General features: G+C 39.5%; 1 long non-coding RNA gene across 1 annotated transcript in view; it reads left to right on the top strand.

Moving 5' to 3' along the window:
* The first annotated feature begins 627 nt into the window (after window positions 1–627).
* Window positions 628–18230, top strand: part of LOC132861043 (uncharacterized) — a 34503-nt gene continuing 16900 nt past the window's right edge. Inside the window, exon 1 of the long non-coding RNA XR_009649891.1 lies at window positions 628–744. This is a non-coding gene — a long non-coding RNA (uncharacterized LOC132861043). The remainder of the gene's footprint in view (window positions 745–18230) is intronic.

Raw genomic sequence — 18230 nt, 5'->3', positions numbered from 1 at the left:
GCAGTGCTACAGGTATTCCAGAGAGTGTGTGCTGTAGCTAAATTAGCATGCAACATTAGCGATGCGGTATATCCTGCAGGGGGAAAAGAGTACTTTATTGCTTTCCAACAGTATAACGGTGCTCCACGAAGCGCTCACTCTTTACTTTTATGATCTCCCACAGAAAACCGAACAAAACGAAGACCGACCTACAAAAGACACGCAAGAAAGAGAGAAAGTAACTGGAACCCAAACCTGAACCAAGATTTCTTGACATTTATTAATCGCAAGGGATTCTTAGCAGGGGATTTTTATCTTGAGGCCTTGAACCCCTGAACGTGACTTTTTAACCTAAGAGGTTCAGGATGGAGATGGGTTAGATGCAGAGGCTTTTAAGAGTTCAGCGTTTACCCATTAATACTTTTCCTGCTAGCTGATAAGAGAGCCGGTGTTTGGCCATGTTTCTGCGCCGGTGCTATTGATTTGACCTGCAGCGATTGAGTCCAGTATGTGAGTAATGTCTCTAGTCTTTTATTTCTTAAATTACACCCACGGGCTACATTCCAGTACTGTTAACACACCCTCATGGACTTCCCCTCATGATTCAAAAATGTGTGTAAACTGTCATACAACAGTGCTTTAGGGAAACAGCAGGGAACAGATTTTTCATCGGGAAGTCGCAGCAAGAACGTCGCAGTGACACTATCCGTGTTGAATGCCGCGTGGGCGTCATATCGGCCTGCTAATCGGCTAGGATGCTAACAGGTTAGCTTCTTGAATAGCTGTAATTGTTCAGTAATTACCTTGAAATGTATCCTTAAAATTACTCTGATTCACTGAGGTCAAATTGTAGGAGTGATATTTGCACATTAATGAACATAATTCACTAAATTATGTATTTTTATGTTTTTATAAATATTCCAGGGCAAATTTACTAGTAAAAAAATATACATGAATACATTTCTATTAAACACAGATTTTTTTTAATGGCTTAAAAATTAAATTCAAGGAAAATTCAAGAAGGGAAAGTTTAATGTTATTGGAACACGACCTTAGGGTTAGAACTGGTTTTAAACTTGGCAAATGCACAGATATGGATTTTGTGAACTGAAATTCACTAAACCGTCTGGAAAACTGTCAGCTCTTTCAGTCCATAGCATTTGTGTGGGCGCGCGTGTGTGTGTGTGTGTGTGTGTGTGGCCGGACAAACCGAATGGGAAAAACAATACCACATTTGTGCTCAGTCACTTAGTTTGCTTTTCTGCACCATTACCCTTTGACCAATAGAGTCAGATTCAGATAAAGGATAGTTGTGTGTGTGTGTGTGTGTGTGTGTGTGTGTGTGTGTGTGTGTGTGTGTGTGTGTGTGTGTACAAAGTGAGAGGGCATGTTTCTGTTTCTAACACTTTGGGTTCAGCTGGGAAACATGCTGTAGAGGCACATTCCTGACAGCTAAACTCTGAGTGCGCGTGTGTGTGTGTGTGTGTGTATAGGTTTGGTATGTCCCCCCCAATGAAATTGCCTCTATAAGGGAATTCAAGAATCATTATTTGTTTGGACATCTGGCATCTGGTCCATTCAAAAACCATTCAGTTTCTTTGTTTTTGACATTTGATTTTTATCAGAAAACTCAAACAACAAATATTTTGGCCTCAGACAAATCATCCTTAGTGTGTCCTCAAAGTGTGTACTAAAGGAGTGTGTACTCAGAGTGTGTACTAAAGGAGTGTGTCCTCAGAGTGTGTACTAAAGGAGTGTGTCCTCAGAGTGTGTACTAAAGGAGTGTGTACTCAGAGTGTGTACTAAAGGAGTGTGTCCTCAGAGTGTGTACTAAAGGAGAGTGTCCTCAGAGTATCTTATAAAAGACAGTGTCCTCAGAGTGTGTTCTAAAGGAGAGTGTCCTCAGAGTGTGTACTAAAGGAGAGTGTTCTCAGAGTATCTTATAAAAGACAGTGTCCTCAGAGTGTGTACTAAAGGAGAGTGTCCTCAGAGTGTGTACTAAAGGAGAGTGTCCTCAGAGTATCTTATAAAAGACAGTGTCCTCAGAGTGTGTACTAAAGGAGAGTGTCCTCAGAGTGTGTACTAAAGGAGAGTGTCCTCAGAGTATCTTATAAAAGACAGTGTCCTCAGAGTGTGTTCTAAAGGAGAGTGTCCTCAGAGTGTGTACTAAAGGAGAGTGTCCTCAGAGTGTGTTCTAAAGGAGAGTGTCCTCAGAGTATCTTATAAAAGACAGTGTCCTCAGAGTGTGTACTAAAGGAGAGTGTCCTCAGAGTGTGTACTAAAGGAGAGTGTCCTCAGAGTGTGTACTAAAGGAGAGTGTCCTCAGAGTGTGTACTAAAGGAGAGTGTCTTAAGAGTGTGTTCTAAAGGAGAGTGTCCTCAGAGTGTGTTCTAAAGGAGAGTGTCCTCAGAGTATCTTATAAAAGACAGTGTCCTCAGAGTGTGTACTAAAGGAGAGTGTCCTCAGAGTGTGTACTAAAGGAGAGTGTCCTCAGAGTGTGTACTAAAGGAGAGTGTCCTCAGAGTGTGTTCTAAAGGAGAGTGTCCTCAGAGTGTGTTCTAAAGGAGAGTGTCCTCAGAGTATCTTATAAAAGACAGTGTCCTCAGAGTGTGTACTAAAGGAGAGTGTCCTCAGAGTGTGTACTAAAGGAGAGTGTCCTCAGAGTGTGTACTAAAGGAGAGTGTCCTCAGAGTGTGTACTAAAGGAGAGTGTCCTCAGAGTGTGTTCTAAAGGAGAGTGTCCTCAGAGTGTGTTCTAAAGGAGAGTGTCCTCAGAGTATCTTATAAAAGACAGTGTCCTCAGAGTGTGTTCTAAAGGAGAGTGTCCTCAGAGTGTGTACTAAAGGAGAGTGTCCTCAAAGTATCTTATAAAAGACAGTGTCCTCAGAGTGTGTACTAAAGGAGAGTGTCCTCAGAGTGTGTACTAAAGGAGAGTGTCCTCAGAGTATCTTATAAAAGACAGTGTCCTCAGAGTGTGTACTAAAGGAGAGTGTCCTCAAAGTGTGTACTAAAGGAGAGTGAGTGTCAGAGTGTGTACTAAAGGAGAGTGTCCTCAGAGTGTGTACTAAAGGAGAGTGTCTTAAGAGTGTGTTCTAAAGGAGAGTGTCCTCAGAGTGTGTTCTAAAGGAGAGTGTCCTCAGAGTATCTTATAAAAGACAGTGTCCTCAGAGTGTGTACTAAAGGAGAGTGTCCTCAGAGTGTGTACTAAAGGAGAGTGTCCTCAGAGTGTGTACTAAAGGAGAGTGTCCTCAGAGTGTGTTCTAAAGGAGAGTGTCCTCAGAGTGTGTTCTAAAGGAGAGTGTCCTCAGAGTATCTTATAAAAGACAGTGTCCTCAGAGTGTGTACTAAAGGAGAGTGTCCTCAGAGTGTGTACTAAAGGAGAGTGTCCTCAGAGTGTGTACTAAAGGAGAGTGTCATCAGAGTGTGTACTAAAGGAGAGTGTCCTCAGAGTGTGTACTAAAGGAGAGTGTCTTAAGAGTGTGTTCTAAAGGAGAGTGTCCTCAGAGTGTGTTCTAAAGGAGAGTGTCCTCAGAGTATCTTATAAAAGACAGTGTCCTCAGAGTGTGTACTAAAGGAGAGTGTCCTCAGAGTGTGTACTAAAGGAGAGTGTCCTCAGAGTGTGTACTAAAGGAGAGTGTCCTCAGAGTGTGTTCTAAAGGAGAGTGTCCTCAGAGTGTGTTCTAAAGGAGAGTGTCCTCAGAGTGTGTTCTAAAGGAGAGTGTCCTCAGAGTATCTTATAAAAGACAGTGTCCTCAGAGTGTGTACTAAAGGAGAGTGTCCTCAGAGTGTGTACTAAAGGAGAGTGTCTTAAGAGTGTGTTCTAAAGGAGAGTGTCCTCAGAGTGTGTTCTAAAGGAGAGTGTCCTCAGAGTATCTTATAAAAGACAGTGTCCTCAGAGTGTGTACTAAAGGAGAGTGTCCTCAGAGTGTGTACTAAAGGAGAGTGTCCTCAGAGTGTGTACTAAAGGAGAGTGTCCTCAGAGTGTGTTCTAAAGGAGAGTGTCCTCAGAGTGTGTTCTAAAGGAGAGTGTCCTCAGAGTGTGTTCTAAAGGAGAGTGTCCTCAGAGTATCTTATAAAAGACAGTGTCCTCAGAGTGTGTACTAAAGGAGAGTGTCCTCAGAGTGTGTACTAAAGGAGAGTGTCCTCAGAGTGTGTACTAAAGGAGAGTGTCATCAGAGTGTGTACTAAAGGAGAGTGTCCTCAGAGTGTGTACTAAAGGAGAGTGTCTTAAGAGTGTGTTCTAAAGGAGAGTGTCCTCAGAGTGTGTTCTAAAGGAGAGTGTCCTCAGAGTATCTTATAAAAGACAGTGTCCTCAGAGTGTGTACTAAAGGAGAGTGTCCTCAGAGTGTGTACTAAAGGAGAGTGTCCTCAGAGTGTGTACTAAAGGAGAGTGTCCTCAGAGTGTGTTCTAAAGGAGAGTGTCCTCAGAGTGTGTTCTAAAGGAGAGTGTCCTCAGAGTATCTTATAAAAGACAGTGTCCTCAGAGTGTGTACTAAAGGAGAGTGTCCTCAGAGTGTGTACTAAAGGAGAGTGTCCTCAGAGTGTGTACTAAAGGAGAGTGTCCTCAGAGTGTGTACTAAAGGAGAGTGTCCTCAGAGTGTGTTCTAAAGGAGAGTGTCCTCAGAGTGTGTTCTAAAGGAGAGTGTCCTCAGAGTGTGTACTAAAGGAGAGTGTCCTCAGAGTGTGTACTAAAGGAGAGTGTCTTAAGAGTGTGTTCTAAAGGAGAGTGTCCTCAGAGTGTGTTCTAAAGGAGAGTGTCCTCAGAGTATCTTATAAAAGACAGTGTCCTCAGAGTGTGTACTAAAGGAGAGTGTCCTCAGAGTGTGTACTAAAGGAGAGTGTCCTCAGAGTGTGTACTAAAGGAGAGTGTCCTCAGAGTGTGTTCTAAAGGAGAGTGTCCTCAGAGTGTGTTCTAAAGGAGAGTGTCCTCAGAGTATCTTATAAAAGACAGTGTCCTCAGAGTGTGTACTAAAGGAGAGTGTCCTCAGAGTGTGTACTAAAGGAGAGTGTCCTCAGAGTGTGTACTAAAGGAGAGTGTCATCAGAGTGTGTACTAAAGGAGAGTGTCCTCAGAGTGTGTACTAAAGGAGAGTGTCTTAAGAGTGTGTTCTAAAGGAGAGTGTCCTCAGAGTGTGTTCTAAAGGAGAGTGTCCTCAGAGTATCTTATAAAAGACAGTGTCCTCAGAGTGTGTACTAAAGGAGAGTGTCCTCAGAGTGTGTACTAAAGGAGAGTGTCCTCAGAGTGTGTACTAAAGGAGAGTGTCCTCAGAGTGTGTTCTAAAGGAGAGTGTCCTCAGAGTGTGTTCTAAAGGAGAGTGTCCTCAGAGTGTGTTCTAAAGGAGAGTGTCCTCAGAGTTTGTTATAAATGAGAGTGTCCTCAGAGTGTGTACTAAAGGAGAGTGTCCTCAGAGTGTGTACTAAAGGAGAGTGTCTTAAGAGTGTGTTCTAAAGGAGAGTGTCCTCAGAGTGTGTTCTAAAGGAGAGTGTCCTCAGAGTATCTTATAAAAGACAGTGTCCTCAGAGTGTGTACTAAAGGAGAGTGTCCTCAGAGTGTGTACTAAAGGAGAGTGTCCTCAGAGTGTGTACTAAAGGAGAGTGTCCTCAGAGTGTGTTCTAAAGGAGAGTGTCCTCAGAGTGTGTTCTAAAGGAGAGTGTCCTCAGAGTGTGTTCTAAAGGAGAGTGTCCTCAGAGTGTGTACTAAAGGAGAGTGTCCTCAGAGTGTGTACTAAAGGAGAGTGTCCTCAGAGTGTGTACTAAAGGAGAGTGTCCTCAGAGTGTGTACTAAAGGAGAGTGTCCTCAGAGTGTGTACTAAAGGAGAGTGTCCTAAGAGTGTGTTCTAAAGGAGAGTGTCCTCAGAGTGTGTTCTAAAGGAGAGTGTCCTCAGAGTATCTTATAAAAGACAGTGTCCTCAGAGTGTGTACTAAAGGAGAGTGTCCTCAGAGTGTGTACTAAAGGAGAGTGTCCTCAGAGTGTGTACTAAAGGAGAGTGTCCTCAGAGTGTGTACTAAAGGAGAGTGTCCTCAGAGTGTGTACTAAAGGAGAGTGTCCTCAGAGTGTGTTCTAAAGGAGAGTGTCCTCAGAGTGTGTACTAAAGGAGAGTGTCCTCAGAGTGTGTACTAAAGGAGAGTGTCCTCAGAGTGTGTACTAAAGGAGAGTGTCCTCAGAGTGTGTACTAAAGGAGAGTGTCCTCAGAGTGTGTACTAAAGGAGAGTGTCCTCAGAGTGTGTACTAAAGGAGAGTGTCCTCAGAGTGTGTTCTAAAGGAGAGTGTCCTCAGAGTGTGTTCTAAAGGAGAGTGTCCTCAGAGTATCTTATAAAAGACAGTGTCCTCAGAGTGTGTACTAAAGGAGAGTGTCCTCAGAGTGTGTACTAAAGGAGAGTGTCCTCAGAGTGTGTACTAAAGGAGAGTGTCCTCAGAGTGTGTACTAAAGGAGAGTGTCCTCAGAGTGTGTTCTAAAGGAGAGTGTCCTCAGAGTGTGTTCTAAAGGAGAGTGTCCTCAGAGTATCTTATAAAAGACAGTGTCCTCAGAGTGTGTACTAAAGGAGAGTGTCCTCAGAGTGTGTACTAAAGGAGAGTGTCCTCAGAGTGTGTACTAAAGGAGAGTGTCATCAGAGTGTGTACTAAAGGAGAGTGTCCTCAGAGTGTGTACTAAAGGAGAGTGTCTTAAGAGTGTGTTCTAAAGGAGAGTGTCCTCAGAGTGTGTTCTAAAGGAGAGTGTCCTCAGAGTGTGTACTAAAGGAGAGTGTTCTCAGAGTATCTTATAAAAGACAGTGTCCTCAGAGTGTGTACTAAAGGAGAGTGTCCTCAGAGTGTGTACTAAAGGAGAGTGTCCTCAGAGTATCTTATAAAAGACAGTGTCCTCAGAGTGTGTACTAAAGGAGAGTGTCCTCAAAGTGTGTACTAAAGGAGAGTGTCATCAGAGTGTGCACTAAAGGAGAGTGTCTTAAGAGTGTGTTCTAAAGGAGAGTGTCCTCAGAGTGTGTTCTAAAGGAGAGTGTCCTCAGAGTATCTTATAAAAGACAGTGTCCTCAGAGTGTGTACTAAAGGAGAGTGTCCTCAGAGTGTGTACTAAAGGAGAGTGTCCTCAGAGTGTGTACTAAAGGAGAGTGTCCTCAGACTGTGTTCTAAAGGAGAGTGTCCTCAGACTGTGTTCTAAAGGAGAGTGTCCTCAGACTGTGTTCTAAAGGAGAGTGTCCTTGGAGTGCATTCTAAAAGACAGTGTCTTAAGAGTGTGTTCTAATGGAGAGTGTTTCTTAGAGTGTGTTTTTTTTCCAGGATGTTCTCGGGAAGCACTTGTTCTCATTGTGTCCTTGGAGCATGTCCTCCATTAGTGGCTAATTTCTCAGTGTCTTCAGAGAGCCTCAAGATTTGTCCTTGAAGATGTCCTCAGGCAGAGTGTTCTTACATCACGGTTCAAAACTAACACAGTGTCATTGTTTGAGTTTTATTCTGAGGACTCAACTGTACAACTGCCAAAACAGGGGATGGAATCTCAGCACACACACACACACACACACACACACACACACACACACACACACACACAGTCCCCAGTAATGTAGTCTGTCAGTGTTAAGCACATGAGACCATAAACAGTCACACACACACACACAAACACACACTTAACAGATGGCACCTCCCCTACGTCCTGCTTCCGACTGCGTTCTGTGTGTTATTGTTGGACCTGGTACACAATGAGTCGCTCCTATGTACAAGAGCAATCCATCACAAAACACACACACACACACACACACACACGTCTTCTCTTTAGAAACACTTGATAGGTGTCATGATCACATTACACACCAGATATAGTTGAATTCACTGATTGATTTGTTAATTAAATTTTAAAGTGTGTGTGTGTCTATTCACCCATCCATCCGTCTATCTCTCAGTTTTTCTATCCATCTGTCTACTAGTTTTTAATCAATCAATCTATCCATCATACATTTATTTACCCAGCATCACCTTTTCATACGCACCTCCATCCATCCATCTAGCAATCAACAAACGTTCATCTATCCATCAGTCTATTCATCCACTTCTTTTTATTCATCCAACAATCCCTGTGTCCCTCATCCATCCATCCATCCACCTAGCATCAACCATTTATCCACTATACCCTCCATCCTGTCATTCATTTATTGCTTGCTTATTTATTTATTCATTTATTTATTTATTTATTTATTTATTTATTAACCCATCCGACTATTTCACTATGTAACAAAACACTCATTCATTATTTATTAACATTTTTCTATTTATCACCCATTTATTTACTCATCCGTCTATCTACCTTTCAGCAATTTTTTCAAATCTATCCATTTCTCTCTGTAGCCAACATCTGTTTATTTATCCAGCATTCTACCCATTAATTCATCCCTTACTTATTTATTCACTCACTCTATCCATCCATCTCTTTAACACTTATTTATTCATCCATCCATCTAAGGAGCACCTATTTACTCTCCCATCCTTCTATCTATCCATCTTTCTATTCATCCCTCTATCTATCTGAAAGCACCTACATTGCAGGATGACTGTTTTTCACCAACTGAATCTATCCGATCTAAATTAATAAAAGGGAGCAACATATGGTTCACTAATGAGGAAACACTTTCTCGTTCTCTCTCTCTCTCTCTCTCTCTCTCTCTCTCAACTATCAGACTGACAAGCTATACTCCTGCCAGGATCTTTGCCCCAAACCTGTGTGTTTCGTGTATGTGTGTGTATGTGTGTGTGTGTGTGTGTGTTGGAGTCCATCCCTCTATCCATTCACAGACAGATGCATTGGATCAAACGAGGAAATTAAAGCAGAAAAAAAAACAAGTGTATGTTCAGTACCAAGCGCTTTCCTGTGCCAGTAGCAATCGAGCCAACCAGTGAGATGCGACCACACACACACACCATTCATTCTTCTCTTGAAGTTTCTACCCATCCGTTTTTCTCCTCATCCTTTTTCCCCCATGCATCCCTTCTTTACAGCCATCATCTGTTTATTCATCCATCCCTCCATCACTTATTTTATTTTATTCATCCATCAAACTATTGCCAATTTATTCATTCTTTCATCCATCCATCCATCCATGCACCAATCCCTCCATCCATTCATTAAACTATCACTTAATTTTTCACCTGTTCATCCATCACCAATTTGGTCATCCATAAATCTATCCATCCATCCATCCACTATTTGTTCCTCATCCATCCACTGAATATATTAAATTTAATGTTCAGCTGAATGGAAATATTCACTTTAATATGATTGAAGTTTAATGAAGTTTTTATATGAAAACATTGTTTGAAATCTCTTTTACACACACACACACACACACACACACACACACACACACACACAATTTGTATGTAATATCATTGAAACAGAAAATGTCTCACACACACACACACGTTTCAGGTTTCTCGAGATTACAGTGTGGAAACTGGAGAAGTCTGAAATCCTCTCACTTTCTTTAATTAATCATCGACTGCATTTAACTTCAGGCAGAAATACCACACTGGGCAGCTATAAATGCAGCACACACACACACACACACACACACACACGCAATTACAAAATTTTAGCACCCTGAGGTGACAAATTAGGGTTTTTAAGCACTTTTTAATTCCCTCAGTGCACATTTTAGAAGCAAAGACGCCAAGTGCTACATTTATTTAAAGAAAATACAGAAATTCATACACACTAATTTCTCCTCTGTCTCTGTGTCTCTCTCTCTCGCTCTCTCTCTCACACACACACACACACACACACACACACACACACACACACACACACACACCTCATTGTTCTGGATAGAAGTGAAATTATTTCTGATTGATTTGCACCAAACATTCACACAAGTGTGAAAAAAAAAAAGCAATTTTTAAATGAGTGAATTTTATTTCAGTTTATCAAAGAAAAAAAATATATATATTTTCCTCACTATTTCTGGAAAAGTTTATAAATATAATGCACTGCTCTCATGTTCACCCTCAATCCCATGATGCTCTTGGTGTCAGTGTTTATGATGAAATATTCCCATACAAAATGTTCTGTACAATTTTATACAGATTTTTAAAAACGTCAATAAACTGGTAGAAAATTTGCTTCAGCAACAATAAAAGTCATGAAAGAGTTCAGTTTCCGCTCCTGACTGTAACTGCAGTTGTCACGAAGAAAGATTTTTTAAAAAAAAAAGAAGCAAAAAAGGAAAGATGAATGCGACAGAAAAGTGCTGCTGGCGTTAATCTCATGACCGCAGACGAACTGAAAACACGTCGTGGTTTCATCCCGGCCGGTTCGTACAGGCTTTCAGTTAGGAAAAAAAGAGGAAGAGAAAGGATAAGAATAAAAAAAAAAGAGACACTAATGTAATTTGAGAGACGAAACACACAGGAGTTTGAGTCTGTGAAGAATTTAATCTTTTTAAAAAAATAAATAAATACATTTTGCGAAAACTGCTAAACATGAAGGAAGCTAGTTTAATTAAATTAATTATTCTGTTATTTTTACATCTTTGATATTTAAGTGACAATCATTAATTCATAATTTTTATTACTAACGTGGCATCATAATATTTAAAAAAAAAAATCCCTTGGTTTTTTATCAAAGATTTAAAAACTTTTCAGTGCAATAGGAACTACAGTATTAGTCATATTAGGAGGAGACAAGAAGGTCAGACAGTAACTAACACACACATTAACACACACACTCACACACACACACACACACACACACACTCCCCTTCTCCCACGGAGATCGATGGAAAACCAAACTTTTATTCCTCTCCCGGAAATGTTTTCAGCCAGTCAGCGAAAAATGATGGACAGATGGACCGAGTTTCAGCTTTACACACACACACACACAGCACAAAAGGTTTATTGTTCAACAGTTTAAGTCATATGGTTTCCACAAGCTTATCTATGCATTTTTGGTCCAAAAATAATGATGACACCACAAAACAAATAAGTCGGTCAGCGGCACTTAGGTCGACCGCGTTGTCCGAAATTATCCGTGTTTACATTCGCTAATTAGTTTCCGCTCAAATTAACAAACCGCCCGTTTCCACTTTTCCTCTCAGACAGAAGGAACAAATATGGAAAAAACACGTGTGGAAAAACAAAAACGTTGGAAAAACTCAATGTTAAAGTAACAATGTTAAAGTATCGTTCTAGCGCAATTTAAAACAACTTTCCCGCGCTAAAATGATGTTACACTGCTAATTAAGAACACACTCATTTAAGGATGTGTGCGAATACTTTTATATATAAAAGTGTTAATTTTTGTCGTTTTTTTTTTCTTCTTCACTTCAAACACCTTCATCTGAAACGTGAGGTTCTTCTCATAAATCCCACCCTTTAGCGTCTGATTGACGCCTCCACATTATTGAATTATGAAAATCAATCAAGTGAGATTTTTGTTTAAAAAGATCATTTCAAATTAACATAAATTTGGATTTTAAATTTGCAAATGCACAGATATAAATTAGCATTTTCCTAGATAGCAAGTCTGGAAAAATCAATTTTAATATTTCTGTAAAGTTATTTTGAGACGATGTCCGTTAATGTCGCAATACGAATAATATAGAATTGAGCTGAACTGAATACTGTCACTAATGAAAAGGTTTAAAAAGTTAGTTATCATCATCATATCAGATTCTCTCAGCATATTACAAAAAATGGTTTAATTAGAACCTGAAAGCAAAATCATGTAGTAATGTATGTAAGCTTTGCTAACAATGATTAGCTCTAATTCACCACTAAAATACACATTTTATATTCCCAGAAGCTGCTATCACAAATTCATAAGAGTTCACATGATGAAAATTGAACTTGATTAAATATTTTGTCTGATTGATTGGTAAAAATTACCAGGAGTGGAGTTTTTTTTTCAACTCGATTTAATGACTAGGATTATATTTCAGGAAATGAGCGCACAATGGGCGAGCTCAGACAAACAACAAATCCGTCTGTCTGTGTGTGTGTGTCTACACAGCTTTCTCTGTCTGAATGTCTCTTTATTTTTCTCAGTTTTTATCCTCATAAGTCATTTGTAGTGTCTGAGCCAGGCTAATTCTCATGCTAAACATCTTTACGGGTAAAGCTTTAGAGATACGTTAAGCTTTTCTCACACTTTGTACTTTGTCTCAGTGAAGGTTAAACCCAGCCGCTAAAATCCTGAATATCGTGACTTGTGAAATCCCAAAATCTCAGTCGATCTCAGTCTTTTAGCATAGATATAGCCTAAGACCACATCCACATCTTCAGGGAGGTCACACAGATGTGCAGAATTTCATCATGTGGTTAATCACAACAGCGTTATGGAGGCAGCCATCTTTTTTGTAACCTAAATAATTGACAACATTTGTAAATAAATTCAAAATAAATTTTCCATTGATTAACACTCGATATTAACTCCATTAGCACATCCGACACCAAATTATTTATTTTTTTTAAATAATTCATCTGAGGTAGTGGGAAATGGAAAATAAATAGCAAAAAAGAAAAAAGTGAAATAATTAGCAAGAATATTTACAGCAGATGTGACAGTTAATTTTTTTTTAAAAAGGACTCCATTATTAATTTAGCCAAGTAGGATGTAGGTTCTGTAATATGTACAGACAAATCAAGCTTCTGTGATGGTGCAAATGAAAAAAAACTGCGAAAAAGATCAAAATTTACCTCAGAAATTATGCGTAACAGCTAGCATGTAGCTGTTACGTTACATATACAGACAAAGTAAAGTATCAGTACCAGTGCAAAACTGTTAAGTCAGTGTTTACCTCAATTCTTGCTAAATTACATAAAAGACAATTTGAGTGTATATACTATTTAGCTACCTAGCATATATCCTTTTTTTTTTTTTTTTTTTTTTTACAAAACACAAAAAGTAAAGATCTAGTGACACTTTCATTTTCTGAGCTGATCAAAACATCACAAACAACATCGATGCAATCTCAAGTTGTAAACGTAGCTAAAATTTTCACAAAAACTCTCACAAATGAATCCAATAAACTACAAATTACTCAACAGGAAATAAGACTGGAAACAACCGGCGTTCTCATACGGTTGAAGAAAAAAGGGAAGTTTGTGTTGTTTTGACAGGAAACAGGAACGTTTACCTCTGTTCAGTCTTTTGGAGGTGGCTCAAGCAGCTTCAGCTCGGGGGATTTGAACTCACAGCCTCACAATATGTAAAGATTTTAATGAGCCATGTGTCAAATATAAGAGATTAACATGAGTCTTGGGGCTTAAACTGCAATATGCAAAGGACACAAATTTCGGTTATTATTTTAGCTTTCAGAATTCATGTTCCATCCGTATCTGTAAAAGTCTCTTAGCTTTCACAGTTATATGGTGAATGATTAATGATCGACCTTTTTCCAAATAGCCGCTGGGGAAAAAAAGGAATTCTGGAGATCTGTTTATTGTGCTGACCGATTTGACCAGAGAAACTCTCTCAGGGACAAAGTCATCAGTTATTCAGCAGGACTGCAGGTCCATCAGTGGCCATATTGAAGCCACAGGAGGATTATGATGTCTCCACACACACACACAGTCTTGAAAGTTATTGACCCGTGTCACCAGGTGCTTCTTTTATCTTCCTGTTAGAACAGATATAAATCCCAAAAACAACCCTAAAGTCAAGTCGAAGGCTCCTGTTCAATCAATTAGGAAATGCGGCACAAATCAAAAAAAAAATTCAAGATACCATTTTTAACTTTCTACTTGTGCAGAATAATTCAATCACATTACCAAATCTCCATCATGCCATGCTAATATTCAGATTTAAAGAGTTTCAAAATGAGATTTGAAAATTCTATGATTAATCTAAGTTTTTGAAATCTTAGCCATGTTAGCAACGGCAGGTTTTATTTCTGTTTTGTAAAATGCTATATCAGTTTTGCCAACATTGAACATTTGACAAATATATGCTAGTGTGTTAACTAAATATTAATTTTAGCTTCTCTGTTATTTTTTAGCTTCAAACACATCGCTTGCTTAAACATGGTAACTGTTTCACATATTAGCATGCTAACCTTTGGTTACAGCAGCTATTGTTCTGTCCTCTTCTTGTAGATCACTTTCAGGATCTTCTTTTCTGAAGTCTTCTGATGCATCCTCTATTATAAGAGCTTACTCTCGTTTAGCTAAATGTCACTAGTTTTCTGTGATTAACGACATTAATCTGAGGTGATTAGCTGCAGGAGATTACATTCAATTAGAACTCGTTAGGCCATGAAGCAAACAGATGACCTGTATGCACATGTATAATGAGTCAAAGTGGCAGAGATAAAGTAGAATACTATGTGACAGATGCAAGAAATCTTCTAATACTCCGATATTTTTACATCTACAGAGATATTCCTGTCTTACAGGTTGTTTAATATTATTAGCTCAAGAAATCAATGTTCTTTGGCATCGCAATTTATTTTTCTAATAAATGCAGACGTTTATAAATGTAAATAGCAGCAGTACAATATTGAGAATAATGTCATCTGGATGGTTAGCAAGCTAATCTGGTTGTTTATGTTTCACAGAAAATGGCTGATGTAAAAATAAACATATTACACTTGATTTTCAAGAGTTTAAAGTAGACAAAGCACTTCAAATGGATATGAAACACGTAGCTAATGACTAAGGCTAATGGCTAAGGCTAATCCTATATCAAGCAAATATCATAGAGAGACAAAGTTTCTGTGACAGAGGAAATGAGACAAAACGATTGAGAACACCAACATTTAAGTCAGATTTGTTGCTAAATGACTTTAAAAAACTCCATATACAGTAAGTGAAATTATAATTTAGCTAGTTAGCATGTAGCTGGCATAATTATTATACAGCTAATGTAAATGTCCATACAATCAGGAACATCAACATTACACTCAGATGTTTTAAATCACAAAATGACTCCGAAATGAGTCAAATTATGATTTAGCTAGCTAAACATGAATGTCATTGACATTTTAGCTCAGAAATGTCAAAATTAAGGTTAAGTTAGGATTTCAGGCTAGCACATAGCTAGCACATCTTTGATATAAACAAAGTAAAGGCTCAGAGTAGAAGAAATGAGAGAAAATTTGTGGGGAAGCTCAAAATTTACCTCAGATGTCTCGCTAGCTGTTAGCAGTAGCTCATAATCTAGAATCTAATCTAGAATAATGTCTAAAAAAAAACATTAGCATATAGCATGTTACTGAACAGGACAGAAGAGAGTGACGGCAGTGAATTCTGGCACTGACCTGAGCTCAATGAAAGATAGAAAGAGAGAGAGAGAGAGAGAGAGAGAGAAAACCAGAGAAACGCCCACTGGCTTTAATTTTCTCATTTCCGTCGTTCACACGTTTATAATGAAAAGAATGAAACATTTGAATATTGGAATTTTCCAGCTTCATTATAAAAGCGCAGTATTTATTGCATGCACACTTTCTGCCCAAAGCCTCAATGCCTTTTTAATGTTGCTTAATGGTGGAGCTACTGCTGATTGTACAGTCTGTCATCCGCAGCTCTACCCTCAGCAACACACACAAACACACACACACCAGCAGATAGATTAAAACAGAATAAATAATGTAAATTATGTATTTTCTGGAATGTTTAAACTGCTGTGCACTCTATTAAAAAAGAGCTAAAGTTGTTAGCTTGTAGTTTGTAGTGTGCGTGTGTGTGTGTGTGTGTGTGTGTTTGCCTCACACCTCCAGGGTCGGGGGTTCAATTCCCGCCTCCGCCTTGTGTGTGTGGAGTTTGCATGTTCTCCCCGTGTCTCGGGGGTTTCCTCCGGGTACTCCGGTTTCCTCCCCCTGTCCAAAGACATGCATGGTAGGTTGATTGGCATCTCTGGAAAATTGTCCGTAGTGTGTGATTGCGTGAGTGAATGAGTGTGTGTGTGTGTGTGTGTGCCCTGCGATGGGTTGGCACTCTGTCCAGGGTGTATCCTGCCTTGATGCCCGATGACGCCTGAGATAGGCACAGGCTCCCCGTGACCCGAGGTAGTTCGGATAAGCGGTAGAAAATGAATGAGTGAGTGAGTGAGTGAAAGTTTCTCAGGGTCTTCTCACAAAACTATCCGTTTTTAGCACCAAGGCTTGCACCATTTATCCAGTGTCTTGTGATAGGTTGGAAAATCGCAGACGCTACATGAGATTCTCACAAGAGATACAAGGATAATATGACATAATATGACAACACATCCTGGAGTTGTCATCAGGTCTAAAGCTGCTGTGGGAACGTGTCGAGATGTCTAGATATCTTAAGTGGATGAGCTGGACCTCCAGAGATGGTTCGTTACTTTCACTTGCAAATCTAGTGCTGAAAAATAAGGAGAATCTTTACTACAGTGTTCTGTCTTAGAACATGGAGAACCCGTGAAAGATAAAGAGAGAAGCTTCTCTCTCTGGTTCACAGGATCCCAATGGTCCTGGAGAACTCACTTACAATCACAATCACTATCAGCTCACAATCAACCAATAATTTGGAGATCTACACAGTTACCCAGTTCATACACTCACTTTTTACAATGTGCTGGTCTTTAAGGGTTCACTGGATGATTAAGTGCAATAAAATGTTCCTCAGAAGAAATCAAGGCATCAAAGCATCTTGGTCTTGACAGAGAATTTGTTTTTTTTTCCTGGGCTAATATAAGACAGCAAACTACCAACATTCTCCTTCTAAGGTTCTGCTGGGGTTTTTCTTTTCAACTCCCAGTGACCACAAGAAGAGCTATCTGCATCATCAGGCTTTATTTAACGAAATGTTGAAGGTTCTTCATGGTTCCTCATTGTATTTTTGGGTCTAACTTGTACACATTGTTAGAGCTCTGATCTGAGTTTGGAAAGCCGCACCTCCTGCCTGAGACCGAGACGTAAGCTATACGTTATCTCACTGCAAAGCTCCACAAAGCAGTCTGAGGTGACGTCTTTTTTTTGTAGGAATAAGCTGGAAATTCACACCTCTATTTTCTATTCCTTACTGTACAGACGTTAAAATGTCCTCGGGCTGACAGGAGGAAAAAAAAATGTATGGAACAAAAAAAAAATGGATATGTGTGAGACGGTACAGTGTGAAGTGCTACAGTACTGAAACTCCTGAAACACACACACACACACACACAGAGCTCTTTTCTCTTTCTTTCATTCCCTAACCGTCCCTTTCCACCTGGCCGATAAGCCGTGTGTGTGTGTGTGTGTGTGTGTGTGTGTGTGTGTGTGTGTGTGTGTAGAGCAAGTGAGTTATACCCCATTGTGCCAGCATGCCACATTTAGCAAGATGGACGACCACAGCACCTTATTCGTTCCCTACACATTCATCCATCATTCTTTCTCTCTCTCTCTCACTCTCTGTCTCTCTGCTTCACTAAGCCTCTCTCTCGAACGCTGCTTTAATAGCTTTCAAACAAACTTGGCTGCTTTCCCCGAACCCTCCGACTGTGTTAACACAACCCAGCTACATTATTAATAGATCTCTGATTATCAACATGTCTTTAATTTATTCCCAGTTTGAAAAAAAAAAAAACAGGGCATGTTCCAGTATTGTCTTTAATGTTCCCTGTTCCACTTCCCCTTTCTTCATTTTAACATCTGACCAGAGGATTTGTTCTGCAATTGATTGAGAGAGAGAGAGAGAGAGAGAGAGAGAGAGAGAGAGAGAGAGAGAGAGAGAGAATATATCTGTGTATTATAATTTTGCATTGTCTTTTTATTTTTCTCTCCATCCATCTCTCTCTCTGTCTCTCTCTCTCCTTCTGCCCCATCCTTCCATCTGTCTCCCTTCATCCATCTCCCTTTCTCTTTCTGTCACACACACACACACACACACACACACACACACACACACACTCCTTTTCTTGATTAAAAATCTGTATTTGAAACATAAAGTTTTCTTTAGAAAGACTCTTTCTCTCTTCAGCCAAACTAGATGAAGCTTTGTGATACTTGTATGTGTGTAACATTCATATTAGATTTTAAATCAATAAAATATTCAAATATTATGAAAAATAAATGTTATTTTATTATTCTTTTATGTCACGCATCTGTTTCCCTCCTAAATCCGTCTTTTTCGACAGCATTAATCACACAGCAGGAATAAATCTGTGTGTTTGGATTGGATATTCGTGTGGTTTGGACTCAACACGCTCAGAGGAGATGTTCGGTGTTACATCACTAATCTCCATGGAGACACTGAAATCTTGTACTTTTCTTTTGTTCTTCCAAACAAACTTCGAGCTTTTCATGAACGCAATAGAGAGAATTAAAGAAT

This window comes from Tachysurus vachellii, chromosome 2, assembly GCF_030014155.1.
Source record: "Tachysurus vachellii isolate PV-2020 chromosome 2, HZAU_Pvac_v1, whole genome shotgun sequence".
NCBI classification, from domain to species: Eukaryota; Metazoa; Chordata; class Actinopteri; order Siluriformes; family Bagridae; genus Tachysurus; species Tachysurus vachellii.
Note: the sequence above shows the minus strand (reverse complement) of the source record. Positions and strands in the feature narration are given on the sequence as shown.